The sequence below is a fragment of the Boleophthalmus pectinirostris genome, unplaced genomic scaffold (genome assembly GCF_026225935.1).
Source record: "Boleophthalmus pectinirostris isolate CB_2022bp ecotype Guang Dong unplaced genomic scaffold, ASM2622593v1 HiC_scaffold_7, whole genome shotgun sequence".
NCBI classification, from domain to species: domain Eukaryota; kingdom Metazoa; phylum Chordata; class Actinopteri; order Gobiiformes; family Gobiidae; genus Boleophthalmus; species Boleophthalmus pectinirostris.
This window is the reverse complement of record NW_026571473.1, coordinates 7,784,557-7,800,352: the sequence shown is the minus strand read 5'-3', so window position 1 is coordinate 7,800,352 and position 15,796 is coordinate 7,784,557. Positions and strand designations below refer to the sequence as shown.

The following is a 15,796-nucleotide window of genomic DNA, read 5'->3' as shown; positions in this document are numbered from 1 at the left end:
TACAGATCAGATCCGTGAAGAGACTAATCAAATCTCAGCAAGAAAGAGCGTTTTAGTTGCACTTTTAAGCAATAGAACACCTGTAAATTAATAAATGTATACAGTAGAACATTCCAGGCAGAGCAACAACATCTCCATGGAAACCTGTGACGTCACCAGGCAACTAACAGGTCAGATCTGTGGAGACTAAGCTCCCATAATCCTTTTGTTTTGTTAGTACTTTTGAATAATAAAGACAGCAATAAAAGTAAACTGATGTAAGATTTAATGCCAATAACACCTCCAGAGAAATGAGAAAAGTTACACAGTGTGCCTTTTGAGTTGATAATGGAATAAGAACAGAACTATATGAATTGTGCTTCTAACTTTTTATCGGTTTTAACACAAAATCTTACTTTCAGATGAACAAAATCTTCCTTCTGAGAAACTTCACTTCCTGGCCAGCTTCTGCGAGCCAGCACTCCTAAAAAAAGAGAGGGAAGAAAAGATGAAAATAATGTGATTAACGGCGCTCACGTTCTAGCAGAATGATATTTCACCCCCTAGTCCTCCCTATCCCACTCCTTTTCCATGACTTGGGTGTATTTGTATATCAGGTTGCCATGTAAACATAACAGTGTCACGCTCGGACTGGGGGGTGGAGACTGTAGCACATGGAGAATCAGACTGAGCACTTGTTGTTTCAGTTCAGACAGATGAAAGAGGAGTTATAACTGAATTTTGCCTTTAAAAAAAAAAAAAAAAAAAAAAAGAAAGAAACTAAGAAATGAGTTTTGGCAGAAGTTACACAATGCATTAAATCTTATGTAAAAATAGTTCAAACAAGATCAGGGCCATTTTCCATTTTCTGTTACGGTTTGAGTTTCCACTGTTTCATGTAGCCTTCAGCAGTGGTTCTCAAAGCATGTCCACCACCGTACACACAAACTACTCTTCAGTTTTTGTGTTAACTTAATTAGAGTCAGTTATTAGTAGTAGTACTATTTTAGACCCGGTTATAGACCTGGTTTAGATCTAGTGCTAGACTAAATATTTTCTTGTGGTACTGGTGTGAAAAGTCTGAGAAGTACAAGTCTAGAGGTTTCATACTCTAATATAACTCGCATTAGAAAAAAGGACCCAGCTTCTGACAGCTACCTTTAAGATTCCATTGTAGAAAGAAAAACTGAAAAAAAAGAAAATGATTAGGTTTGAAAAGTGAACGCATTCAGTCTTTGCTTTCTGAACAGAATGGGTGCCTGCAAAAACGTCATTAAAAGCTAAATCGTGTAACTTTAGCGGTAGAGGGTTGGCCTAGAATGTTCCGCAGTATGGCATTAAAATCCACGGTGATGTTGAGCGGAGCAGGTGACACCACAGGGCCAAGTTACAGGTCACATCTACGGAGACTCATACACACTCTCAACAGGTCAATGCACTTTTCTTTTTTTTTTTTGGCTTTACCATTTTGTAATTGAAAAATGTGAGTTTAATGCCATATCGTGGGACATTCCAGGAAAAGCAATAACATATCCACAGAGAGAAACAAGCGACGGGCTCCACACTGGGAAAGTTACATTCTTAAGGTCACCAAACGTCCCTGTTTACTCGGGACAGTCCCAGTTTTGAGCCCTGCGTCCCCTGTCCCAGCAGATTCATCCAAAACCACTGATTTGTCCCAGTTTTATACAAGAAATATCACAAGTGTCCCTATTTTTGACCTGCTAACAGTAAAGAGAGGCATACATTATCAAAAATACAGAAAAGCGGTTTAAAAATGACCAAAAACTAAGAAAATGTGTCTATGCTGACTCACATTAGTGCCCAAGTGCGTAACAATTTTATTTAATTACGCACTCCTTTTACAATTTTGTTATTATCAACCAACCCAAACCAGAGATGTCCCAGTTTTTTTATTTTGAAAATCTGGTCACCCTTTACACGCTGCAGCTTTAAATTGAACCTCCAAAAGTGGTAGCCTACATTACAAACAAAACATCATTACCCAATTGCGGACAGAACTACAGTAGCCTAAATATTTCCATTTAGTGTCACATTACCAGAATAACAAGCACAGCACCATCTAGCTGCACACAACTCAGTCAACTAAAGTTAAAGACCACTTAAAGACAGTTTACATAATGATTATCCACACGTACGTTTAGAGCCCAAGTTCCGTAAAAAAATTGAAACGTTTTCCTTGTGCCAATGTTACAGAAAGGAGCAGCTGATCCCGTGCACGCTGCGGAGAAAGTAGTTCGCAGTATTCATTTACAGTCGGCTCGGGCTCATTCAATAACGTGGCTAAAGGCTAGTTAGCAGTGCGCCTACTTCCTTCCACCTTGCAACGCGAACGATCCACGAAGACGCGCCGTTACGATGCCAAATTTGACGGATAAATCTGCGTCGCACGGACTTGACGCAGGACTTGTAACTGCTGACACGCGTGGGCAACGTTAAGCAGTTAGCGTCGATGCAAGTTGTAGTTTTTTATCGTGCAATCGTGCAAGGGGGAAGAGCGTTCACGATCACACCTCGCGTCGCCAGAAAGCAACAAGTGTAAGTGGGATTGGGTGAAGCAAACTGAGATCGCGTACAATGCAAGAAACAACGTTAAGTAGACATTAAAACTATATTTGCAAAAAAAAAAGAAAAAAAAAGAAAACGGACTAATTTGTTGTTATAAGAATATAGCCATTTTTGGTTACGTTAAAATAGATAAACATCAGCAACAGTCAGTCAGCATCCTGGGAGGTAGGCTACTAAACCAGGACTAAACCAGGACCAAAGCAGAACTAAACCACGATTAGACCACAGTTTAACCAGGACTAAGCAAGACTGATCCTAGAGCAGGACCAGGACTAACCCAGAACTAAACCAGGACTAACCAGATCTAAACCAGGGTTCGCTAATTCATTTAAATGGTTCTCCTCTTCTTGGGGCGAATGGAAAGTTATGTGCGCCAGAAAGAACGCGTCTCCATCAGCAGCATTTCTCCCCCAAATTCACATAATTCTTGTGTTTTAATGCGATAAATAAATATTCACCTTTGTTTTGATAAAAGTTGTGCCTGGATCTTGCTCTTTTCTTTCCCACTCTCACTTCGCTCGGTGACTTCTTCCAGATGCTGCTGCTGCTGTTGCTGAGTGTTGCGCCGTTGGTAAGTAACTGTCTCCACGGCTACAGTCACTATGGCGCGGTGGGGTCTCGAGGCAACTGTTGCTACCCAAGAAGTGCTACGTCACCACGTCACGTCCCTCATATATTTTAAAAAGGCGGGGTTAAATGACACGCCTACAGTTGTGTTTCACTTTTGTGCCACCGTGAGGCGCTGTAACCTCGTGAGATAAACCAGGTGACTATCTCAAATTGTACTAAAGATGTTTTTATTTTTGTTCATTTTTTCCGGACTTATTACTGTATAACAAGAAAATTAAAATAATATAATCTTAGTATATGAGAAACACATGAAATAAATGACTAAAAAAGCTAATTATAACGATTGATTTAAAGGTGCATTGTGTAACTTTTCTATGGAGGGTCCATCATCTGCTTGTTTTTATGAACATCTTTGCTCTGTCTGGAATGTTCCACAGTATGACATTAAACAGATCTATCTTACATTTATTACAGGTGGTTTTATAACTCAAAAATACCTAGAAAAACATATATTCTGACTGTGAGCGGGGTCGCTTCTTCACAAATTTGACCTGTTACTTAGTCTGATTTGTCTGATTTTCATCTCAATGAAGAAAATCACAATGCACCTTTAAGGATATAATTTGACATAATTTTGGCAATTCTTTTTGTAGACCATCATTGACATGGTCGGGCAAGTTTGTGAAAAACTCTTGTGAAGCCCCAAAAAGTCTGTAAGTCTGGAAACTCAGATTCCTTGAATGACAGTTTGGCGTACCAGATCTTTTAGCCCTGCACACGCAGCCTTCCTCTTCAAATTTTTGGTTCCAAATCCAAATTTGTTTGCCAGTTGATGAAATTTTTCCAAATTTTGTATTGTGTGACTGTGTCATATTCCAAGAAGCAAAATGACTTCTCTTTGGGAGTGAAGGGTATGGTTTAACCTGAAAACAGAACAAAAATAAAACATTACATATAAAATCTTGATCTGTTTCTATACATTCTGTGAAAATGTTTAAGTTATTTCAACAAGAACTGCCAAAATTATTGGCCTGGGAAATTATTTTTGGGACATCCTATATATAAAAAAAAAAAAAAAAAACAAGGGGAGTGTGGACAGAGTGTGATGTTTTGGAGTCAATGAACTGAATGATGGTTTTGATAAAGAATGATTTTATGGTGCTGAGAGAACTGGGTGTGAATGAGGATACAGAATTGTTATGATGTTCTAGTTATTATAAAGACTTTCTCTTTATATGTCTGATTTTATGAACTATAACATCAACCTGCCCAGGGACGACAGCTGAAGATGAGCTCTAGAGCTACAACCTGGTACAATGCATCTCTCCTGATAAGGTTAATATATATTTTGCACTGTCCATGTCTCATTAAATAAATAAACTAAAACTAATGTGTATGTGTAAGATAAAAGATGGAGCTTTGACTCTGTTGTATTTACACATTTTGAACACTAGATGGCTGTAGGCATATATAGTTTGTGTGCTAGTATAATCTGAGATTCAATATTGCTCAAACTTCAAATATATTTTTGTAACTACACAGAAGAAAATACACAAATTTAGTGAGTGAAATGTCTTATGCAAGGCAAGCAGATTTTCAAAATTCTAAATTTGGACACATTCGGGCTTGGATGGTTGGTTTAAATAAAATTGTGAAAAAAGTGTGTAACATTGTGCATTCTCTTTTCAGTCATAATCTGAGGGACTTCAGTTGCTGCATTTTTTATTTATTTATTTTTTGCTTTATGGTCATTCGCAAACAAATGACAAGTTTTGCTCCTCTTTACTGTCGGCTGGGACCAGATTAATCAAAAATTGTGATAGTCCTGGTTTAGTCTTACTTTAGTCCTGATTTAGACCTATTTTAGATCAAATAGGTAAAAAATAGGGACACCTGGGACATTTCTTGTATAAAACTGAGACAAATCAGTGGTTTTGTATAAATCTGCTGGGACAGGAAACACAGGGCTCAAAACTTGGCTCTGTCCCGGGTATATAGGGATGTCTGGTCACCTTAGACGGGCAGGAAGTTCTGAAGTGCAATTTTCTCACATTATGTTAATCTATCAAATCCTCTGATTTTTACTTTTATTGATTGTAGTTTACTAAAATGTCTGCACCTCTCAAAACCTATTTCAGTAGCCTATAGATATTGTTGTATTCTGTGACTAAAAACATGACGATGGCAATAGGCATGTTTATTTTTCAGAGAGCAGGAGCAGAAGAGAGGAGAGCCCAGTATCCAGTATCTGTACAGTTTACTTTACAGTTTACAGTTACAGTTATGTCAGTCATTCATTTACGGTGAGTGCATTTTTACAATTTGTGAAAAGATTGTAAGAATATAATACCCCAGATTTGGTTGAGATTGCAGAACTTTTGGAGGATTTTGTTTCTGGTGGGTCATGTGAGTGCCGTGGGAAAAACACAACATGGGACTCTCAGTTTTGTCTTTCATTTTTACATAAACTGGTGTGTAATGTATAATTATTTCAGTTTTTATTGTTTTTAGTCTGATTGTTACTTTTATGAGAGTTTAATTGTGTTAATATGGCTTATATTGCAGTTTAACAACGCCTAAACAGTCCCGTCATATTATTTTGACCAAAACAAATTATTCCACCACCTTCTGTGCAAGTCTCTCAGGTCTGTCTGTTGTAGCTATCTGTCAGAGGTGGGGACTTGCAAGTTGTGACTTGGACTCTAGTCAGATTTGAGTCACTATTTTTAATATTTGAGGCTTGACTTGATAAAATGGATTAAGACTCGGGACTCATCTTGGAATTTGAAGGTCAATGATTTGGGACTTAACTCGGAATTGAGGCCTGTGACTTGAGGAGACTTGATGCTTCTCCTAAAAAAATATGTTTTTAGAAAATACTTTTCTCTTTACAGTTTATATATGTGGTGCTTATTTTTAAAGGAACAAACTGGAACATGTCTGTCCCACTTCTGTTCTCTTAGTTTGGACGAAACTGAAGTACTCAGAGATGGTGACATCAAATGTACTACACTAATATACAGTACAATACAGTAAAACAGAGGAAACTACATAGAACATTCTTTCTATTCTGACCATAATGATTCACACTAAATTTCAAAAATCTAAGCTATATTTGATACTTTGGTTTAAAGAAATGACTTGAAGCTCAAAGCAGACAATTTGGATTTCATGTGGACTTATGGGCCAGTGACTCGAGACTCGACTTGCCTGTCTTTGATTTGGGACTTGACTCGAACTTGAGGTCAAAGACTTGAGACTTACTTGAGACTTGCACAGCTTCGTCCTGTTGGTGACATTTTGAGGACTTAAGACAATTCATAAGAGATAATATTTTGTTTTTAATTGTTAATTGCTATGGCAACCATGATAGTTATTTCTCATCACTCTGAAACTCATGCTCAAATTAACTTTATTATCCCATATGAAATAATATGAATCTAAATCTGAGCCAGTGTGAGCAAATACAAAAAGATGTGTGTTTGAAGATATTTGACCTGATGAGTACTATCTCGTGGCCTGAATCATCAGCCGGTTTCATTTAGTAGAAACCGTCTGGCCTTGCAGCTTTAGGATTTGTTTCCTTGACGGTAGGCGGGTACTTTATATTAAGCTTTTCCCAAATCCTGTAGGAAGAGGTGCAATAATGTCTTTCCCCTTGATAAAATTCACCAAACATTCTCTTTGTTCTGGCTTTAAATCCTCAATCTCATGAATCGTTGCCAACACAGAATGTATGTCTTCGTCTACATCCATCTCAACCGCTTTGTTTACTGTTGTACTGTACCACAAAAGGGACACAAACAGGTGCTTGAGTTTGACATCATGGCTTCACGGCTTTTCACTGATTGGTTGGTGCCCCAACTTGCATTTCCGGGGTTCTTTTTTTTTAAATTTATTTTATTTTTTTATTGCAGACATATAACATCAAGACAAAAAAAAAAAACAATGTATATACAGTATAAGGTGCAGACTGGATCATTTCCGGGGTTTTTGCAAACCGTCAATAGGGTATTCTGATTCCTGACCTAGTCCATGGAGAGAAATAATATTGAGCGGAGGCACTAGGTGGTGCCAGCCTGGCTAACTATCTCGGCCAGGCTGCAAACTTTTTGGTCAGACCTCAAAATGACACCTGAAAAACATGTTAATCAGGTTTGTTGTGCCACTGGACTTAATTTCACTAAACTATAGCTACTTTTAATATAGCCTAAAAAATGGATTACACTTGTAGAGAAGGTTTCAGAGGTAATTGCTAAAAAGTTAATTTGGTCTTCTTTTCTTCAAATTACTTTAATTTTCATCTAACAGACCAGTTTGTTTATTTACCTTGACATATTTCATCCACTTATCTGCTGTCACCCTCAGAACAAACTTGGATGAAAATCAAATGTAAAACGACAGGAGGAGTTGTAAAGTGAAAGTGCCCTGCCACAGTATCAGAATTTCAAAATTTGATCTGAATCATTTTGCGACCTCCAGTTCATGTCTAACTTTCACCCAGTGGTTCCAACACCCACTTGGGGAAACCCAGAGTGATCTAGTGCTACAGGCTTCAAAAAGGCTAGACTCAGAGTGACATTCAGTGTTTGGGACTATAGGGGATTTCTTTATTTAACCACAGCTGTCCAACGTGCTGTATGATGTAAAATGCAATCTAATAAGTTTAAGTACTGTAAAAGATTGAATTAATAACTTTTATAACTCTTTACAGATGCAAACTAAGTACTGAAGTTATTACTTGCTCATGATTTCTTTTTACCTATTTATTTTTACAATATTGTACATTTAGAATAGTTTTTGTGGTTTAAATCTGCTCTTTGTTTTTGTGTCAGTGACATAATTAGTTTCAGTATTTATTTACTTAATATATTTACCTCAAAATACGTGCTTCAAAATGTGTTTTTGCTGTGACAGGACTAGCCCTATATGAAATTAAACTTGTAGTCATTATCGATAATGACACCGGATGAGACAGACAGAACATGTACGAGAGTAAGTCCAGTGTATCAGTGCATTCCACACATAGTACACATCCACATCAGCTCACAGAGAAAAAGAGAGAGGGCGAGATGGGTAAAAAGACTGAGAGGGACATGGGACATGCGCACTAGGTCATGTGATTCTGTGGCATGGTGCTGTCCCTGGGCTGAATGTCTCTTAGCAATCGGCTGAGATTTATCTCGCTACAACAGGGGCCTCCAAGTAGCTCGCCAAGGGATTTCTATGTATTGTGGATAATAAGTAAAATTTGATTAATTGCCATTGTAAATGTATAATTTAATAATGAATAATTATTAATGTTTATAATAAATGGACAATGGTTTTATAAGCATCTAACTGCCACTGTCGCCGTGGCTCTTATATTTACTCAGTTTCTTCGTGACAGCTGAAAGGCAGCTCTCTTGCATTTTTGTTTGGTAAAGGAAGCTCGGGGGATACAAAAGGTTGGAGACCCCTGCATTAAATCATTTCAGAGCTCTGGCTGTGTCAATATTCTCCGTTTGAAGTGTGAGCTTCTCCACTGCAGCACCACAGATGACCAGTGGGTGGCAGCAACACGCCACTGTGCTCCTAGAGCGCGTGGAGCGCGAGCTCTAAAACTGTTCAAACTTTATTTACGATGTTTTTAATGTGAACATTACTTAGTCTTATAACCTGAAGTGTCAGACTCAAAGATCCAAAGAAAAAAACAACTGAAAGAACAGTCAAAACAAGAAAATTAGCAACACTTGTATGGGGAAAGTGGAGCTCCACTCCAGACCGGAAACACGTGACCTCCACCGGTGATACGTCACAGCTACTATAGACTTTAATTTTTTTTAATTAATTTTATTATTTTTTTTTAAATTCATATTAGCCATGTCCCAATTCAAGGGCGGCAGCTTTTGAAGGCTGCGAAGGCTGCAGCCCCCGCCGTAGCCGAAATGTGACATTTGTAGCCCACGGAGCCGCCCTGTCGCCTAGCAACCAAGACACGTTGCTAATACTAATGCGAACAACACGTACCACGCAGATTACGCACGGGTAATCAAACTGTCAGAATTTGAGACGAAGTTATTCTGATAATTCTTATCCAAATCTTATGGCTAAAAACGAAAACTTATGTTTAACTTTTGCAAAACAAAACGGCTATATTTCTGGGACACATCTAAAATAGACTAAATTACTTTAAAGTTTCAAAAACTGTGATGAGATTATGATTAATTATTAATAAAGTATTTTTAAATTGATAAGGGATTACATTTATACCGGGAATGTATTTAAATTAGTTTATAAAGAAAGGCATCTCCCCTTTGAGAAAAGATAGTTTATTAAACAATCAAAGGAATTTACTTTACTATCATAATGTAAATAGTGAAACATTAAACCCATTACACACACGCACAAACACACACTGCATTAATAGGTGAGTACAAACAGCTGTATGTCAGTGTACTCTCAAATAGTTGTTCCCATTTTGCTGAAGCAGAAAAAAAAATACTGCAAAATATGATCAGGTGGAATACCACTGCTTAACTGCATTACAATAGTACATTCTTATAGTACATGTAATTAGTTACTATACTTATAATACTGATTTGTAAATGTCATGTGAATACTTTATTTGTGTAAAGCTGTTAATGTTCATAGTGTGTAACATAAGAACTATGACATAAGGTCATTGATATGGACAAGAACTATGAACCTTCAGACCAATTGTTTAATTAATAATTAATTAATTAATTAATTAATTAATTAATGTAGGTAATTGATTATATTGTCTTGGAAATATTGCTCAACATTTGTTGAGTGGTGCCCCAATGTTACTTCTAGTCAGAGCCGAACACTCACAGAGGCCACATGAGTGCAGCTTTAATTTAGAACTCCTTAATTCACATTTACACTTACTTACACTGACCAAGTGTTTACAAGTTCACTGTCCGTGAAAACATGGCTTTTTCTCCTCGTAGCTTCATTAAATAACTCAGTGGGCTTCTTTCCCCCTAACAGTAAACACATGATTAGTGTGTGATGGAAATCTGTCCAAATATGAAAGTCTGAGTGGACTTTTCATAGCGTTAGCTGCAGATTACTAATCAAACTTTTAGTTCAAATCTCCGAGGTTCACACAGTTAAAAACAAACTTATTTGACAGTTTTGAGGGTTATGGCCGTATTTTACATTTACAGTTGTGTTAGTGATGATTTCCTAAAGTTAAAAGCGTGTATTCACATGTTTGGAGCTCTGAGTGTTTGGAGCTGACATTAATACTGCCATCTGCAGTCCAACTGGAGCCAGAGAAGAATGAAGCCAATTAGTCTCCTGCTTGGAACTAGGTGAGCTCTGAGACGCCGCTGTCAGGACCTTCAATAGAAAGAAGATCCACAAAAAGCAGCACAGGTCACAGGCACACAAGTATGCAAAAACTGAGCTGTTACCTTGGGGATTAATAATTTAAACTAAAATATTATAGATTCTGAAAGGCAAAAATCTTCAAACCCTGGATAGAATGAGATATTTAATTTAGTATTTTAGTCTTATTTTCAATTCAATGTATTAGCTTTCGTAACTGTTTGAATGTATTTCTGACAGTTTATTTTTTATTTTTTATCATATTTAATTATATTGTGGAGTGGAGTAATACCAGTCCATTTAAGTGAACTTAAAGTCAAATTAATATTACTCTGACAGCAGGGGTCTCCAACCTGTAACTTGGGAGCTACCATGATCTCCATCCCTTTTCAAGCAGCTCACCAAGGGATTTCTGAATAATGTGTATTGTGCTGAATAACAAAAATTTGATTTAAAAATGCTTATTACCATTGTGTCCTGGACAACTGAATAGTGGTGTATTGTTTTATCGGCATCTAACTGTACCCCATCTAAGGCTTGTCATGTCTGAAAATGAGTAGCTCTCGGGCATTTCTGTTCTGCTGTGGTAGCTCACTGGAAGAAAAAGGTTGGAGATCAGAGATGTCAAACGTGAATGAAGTCATGCAGGCTGGCAGCACCTCACATGAGACGATGATACGGGTAGAAGTATTGTTTATCTTAGTATGGGAACTCAAGAGAGAATCTAAATAGTAACATATCCACTGATTTATGACAGTATGAAGGTGAACCGGTCAAATCACACAGTCTAATCCAGTGTGAATGTCTGATAAAACAGGTATATTTTGCCTTATGACCTGATGGAAAAGTAGAGATGGGTGATATATTGGTATTCCTGGGTTTCATCTTCCTGGCAGTGGTCAATTTTTCATCAATCTGAAATCAGTGGATAGGATTGGTGTCACCTGTCCATTGTTTCAGAATGATATTTCAGAAACCTAACAGGTGACATCGAAGGGGTTTCCAAAGCATCTGTATCAGTTAGATATTGAAAATTTACACGATATTTGACACCAGTTTTCTTTTTAAAGCTGCTCTTGTTTATATACGCCCATGTGTTTGTCCTCAGTGTATCAGACTCATGAGTAAAAATGGAAGCAGGCTAAAAAAATTAGGCTAAAAATATTACTGTATATTTACACAATCATGCCAGAATAATGTTAGTCAAAGGTTCGATCCAATCCACTTTATTTCTATAGCACATTCCACAAACAGTTTCCAAAGTGCTGCACAAATACATAATAATAACAACAATAATAAAATGATAAAATAAATGCTCAGATTTAATCCTATTACTACTTAAAATAATAAAACCAGTAAAAAAAAAAAGAGCAAAATCATAGAATAGCAATAAATAAATAAAGCCAATACAATACATTAAAAATAAATAAAATAAAAGACACAGAGGACCACACAACTCACGCGGTGTTAAAAGCCAGAGAATAAAAGTGGGTCTTAAGACGAGACTTAAAACACTCCACTGTAGGGGCTGTTCGAACGTCTGGGGCCAGAGCGTTCCAGAACTTAGCGCCAACCCTTGGCTGGTCCACAAGCTGGAGCTGGTCCTCGGACCTCAGAGCTCGCACGAGGGTATAAATTTGGATGGGGTCCGAGACGTACTGTGGGGCCAGTCCATTCAAAGCTTTAAAAACAAACAGTAAAATCATAAAATCTTAAAATCAGTTCTAAGGTTAAATATGTGAACTTTACCATACCTTGACATAAATGAAGTGAAGCTGTGTTCTCCATCCCCGTTTTCTGCCAGTCGATCACAAGTTTCTCGCTCACTCCAATCTTTATTTCTGCTGCTCGATTACTGTTTTCAGCTGAATATTTCACAATTTGAAGTGAGACAGCGGCTGTTTCTACAGGAGGCGTGCAGTAGAGCGAAGTGACAGTGGTACAGGAGTAAAAGTAGTACTAGATACTGACACACAAGCCTAGAGCGCCCTCTCGCGCCTGTCAGTATGAAAATTTTAATATATAAGTCGCACCGGAGAATAAGTCGCAGGAAACACCCAAACCATGAAAAAAGTGTGACTTATAGTCTGAAAAATACAGTAATGATGTAATGCAGTGTTTCCCATAGATTTTGTTAACACTAGGGTGGCACAAATTATTTTTATTTGAGTTTTAATCTCATCTCATTAAATTTATGGATTATCAGTTTGAGTATATGTCACTTAATGCCTATATTCATTTTTAAGCAGTTATTTTTGACCAATGAACGGTAAACGGTGTGTGAAAGTTACAGTGGACAAGAATAAAATTTTAGTTCATCCTGTTTTTCTTTAATTGGAGATGGCTTTTTTTCCACGCTCTGCATAGGTCAGGTTATACATTGTTCATGCACATTTCCTGTTTCCTTGCTTTGACCTTATTACTCTTGAGTGGGAGTTTGGAGGAAACTGTAAGAGGAAGTCCTTTGCTTTTATGCTGCTGCTTTAAACTAATTTTTCTTTCTAAACACCAAAACCTCTCATTTGGCCGTGTACCTTTTTGAGAGCAGCCGCCTGTATGACCCCATGGAAATAGAAAGTTTGAGTTTTATGCCATATTGTGGAAGATTTGAGCAAAAACAATACAATTTCTGTAGCCAAATGTGGAGATGCAAGCCTGCTCACAGTAAGAATGCATGATTTTACTGGAATAAAAAACATCCATCATTAAAATATATGCTTTTATTTTAGACTATTTCTCTCCCAAATAATTACACAGTAGAGCTTTAATATTTTATTGTTTTTTAATAAGAAATAATATCAAATTTAAATTGAAACTTGATACTGATTTGAGTAAGTATCGACATTTAAAGATACACTGTGCAACATTTCTGACCAAGCAATAACAAGTCCATAGAGAAAAGCAGGTTATGGACCATCCACCAGAAAAGTTACACAGTGCACCATTAATCCTCTAGCAGACAGCTCGTGGTGCACAGATGTGAATGGGCTTTATATGAGTGCTTGGGCCTGACATGGGTAAACAGCCTGAAGCCTCTTAATTGACCTGATTGTGTTTGGCAGGTTTCCTGGAGCAGAGATCATGTCTTTGTCTGGTGACCTCCGCAACCAGAAGGACTGGACCAACCCGTAAAGTTGTGACATTACACCGACTTCTCCGTGAGAGGAGGATTTATTAGGCACAGCACAATGATGGACGTAGCATTAGAATAGTTTAGTAGTATTTATTTTACAGCCACAGTATGTAACTTTTAAACAAAGGCATGTTTTTTCCATTTTGTTTTTGCACTTTGTTTCCATTGAAATGTTGTTCCTAGGGATGCACTGATATCAGCATTGGTGTCAAATCAGCTCCAATACTGTAACATGTGTTGGATCGGGTATTAGTTCCATTATAAGGCATAAGCCTTTATCCTGGTTGGGCCTTTAATTGGATGTAATAAGACTATTTTCACCTTGAACATCTCATAATGTTTGAAATTTTATTCATACAAAGCTGTTCAGTCATGATTCGAAGGATAAATAACAGTTGGTAAACAAAATCTCTTCTTGTGTGTTTTATGGAAATTAGTGCCATGTTCTGTCTTCACACTGGTATTTCTTAATATCAGTTATTAGAAGATACTTAAGTCAAAGTATCGATATCGATATCAATATCGAACTGAAAAAGCTAGACTGGTGCAGTTGTTCCTTTAGCTATAATCTTCCTGAGTATGACATAAAACATATCCATCTCTATGAAGACAGTTCTGAACTATGGTTTTCTATTTTCCATGGAAACATGCAGGTAACGTGCCACCTTAGAAAGTTACATAGTGTGTCTTTAAGTCATGTATTCATTGTTTCTTTCTGTAGTATAGTGGAATTGGTTAAAATGCAATACTTGTGATTAAATATATGATGGCAGCATTTTCAAGTGAGATATATTATTCTAGAGTATACTAGAGTATACTATTACTATACTATATTATACTTCAACAGCAAAACATTTAACTAACCAACATATATTTAATTGCTCACAGACAACACAGAGTTCATTAATAATAGATTTGAAATTGCATCTTGAGTATTTAGCTAATTTGCTGAAAACTCAGCAAAAATATTATTATCTTGGTAAGTGAAATGCTCTGAAAGTTCAAGTTAAGATACAATGTAATACCTATCTCCCCTGCATACTAAAATGTTAAATAAAAATACAGGTACATTTAGGGAAATTAATTAAAAAGTCCTTATCAAATGTGGTTTATAAGTTTAATATAGGCCATCTGGATGTGTGTGTGTGTGTGTGTGTGTGTGTGCGTAGGATTATAGTGTACACAGACAGTGAGATATGGGCCAGGACATCGCCTGGTGTTCTGTGATGACTTGGCCTCAGAATCCTCCTCCTCTTGTCCGATAGTAACCTCATGCTGCGTGTGTGAGGGAGGAGGGGTGAGAGGCAGCATCCAGCATCAGCAGGGTTGCCAGGTTTTCAGACAGAAACAAGTGATTGGTGCCTCAGATGTATCTTTAAGCAGACTAAGGAGTAACAATGGAAACACAACAGGAATTAGGTTAAAAGACATGGCTGTATGTTTAAACAATCATGCAACAAATTATTTTCTATCCCAGTGAAATACATTTTGTTATAATTTTTACAAAAATTAAAGGGTAATTTGTGAACTTTGTCTTAGCTATGGATTTTGAAGTCTTCTTGGTAAAATTGGTTAATTACCACACCAGAAAATCAAACATTGGATAAAAAAAAAAATCCATAAGCAAAGTCCTATACAAAAAGAAGCTGAAAAAGAAAATAGTTCACTTCTTTTCAGATCTGACTTGGTAGCTGTTGTCTCCATAGAGACAGAATAGTTTAATGCCATAGTGTGAAACATTCCATAATCATTATTGGGATTATTAACATGAAACAGAACATAAAAAATATATATTTATATTTCTTTTATGATGTGAAAGTACCTCTCTAGAACAAGCCCAAACAATGAATAATAGTAAAAAAAATAAATAAACTATACTAAAATAATAGTCCAATGAGGTTCATTTGGTCTTCCAATAATTTATGTTATTAGGTTCTTTTTTCAGACCAAGAGTTTGTTTTCATACCTGACAGTTTCAATTGCTCACTAGCGCTCTTCCTCAGAGTGGTCACGTGATGTTACTGTGACATGTCTAGTCAAGTGATTTAACTACTCCTGGAACTATAAAATAAAGGGGTCTTTTTTACTCTCTCAAACCTGGGATACTGTCCTGAATAAGTCAGACTGCAGATGGAACTGTCATCCTGCCTCCACTGGTAGGAAGACAGCGCCAAAATTTGTTTAATTCAG

General features: G+C 36.9%; 1 protein-coding gene across 5 annotated transcripts in view; it reads right to left on the bottom strand.

Moving 5' to 3' along the window:
- rfx2 (regulatory factor X, 2 (influences HLA class II expression)) overlaps positions 1-3,183 on the bottom strand; it is a 58,325-nt gene extending 55,142 nt beyond the window's left edge. For 3 of the 5 annotated variants that reach the window (XM_055164558.1, XM_055164561.1, XM_055164560.1), the window contains exons 1-2: positions 3,027-3,181; positions 396-463 (exon numbers count right to left, since the gene is read on the bottom strand). The gene's annotated coding sequence lies outside the window, so the exon portion shown is untranslated. Of the gene's footprint in view, positions 1-395; positions 464-2,138; positions 2,416-3,026 lie in introns of those variants that run through there. The other 2 variants (XM_055164562.1, XM_055164559.1) reach the window with 2 other exon arrangements.
- Between the last annotated feature and the right edge of the window lie 12,613 nt (positions 3,184-15,796).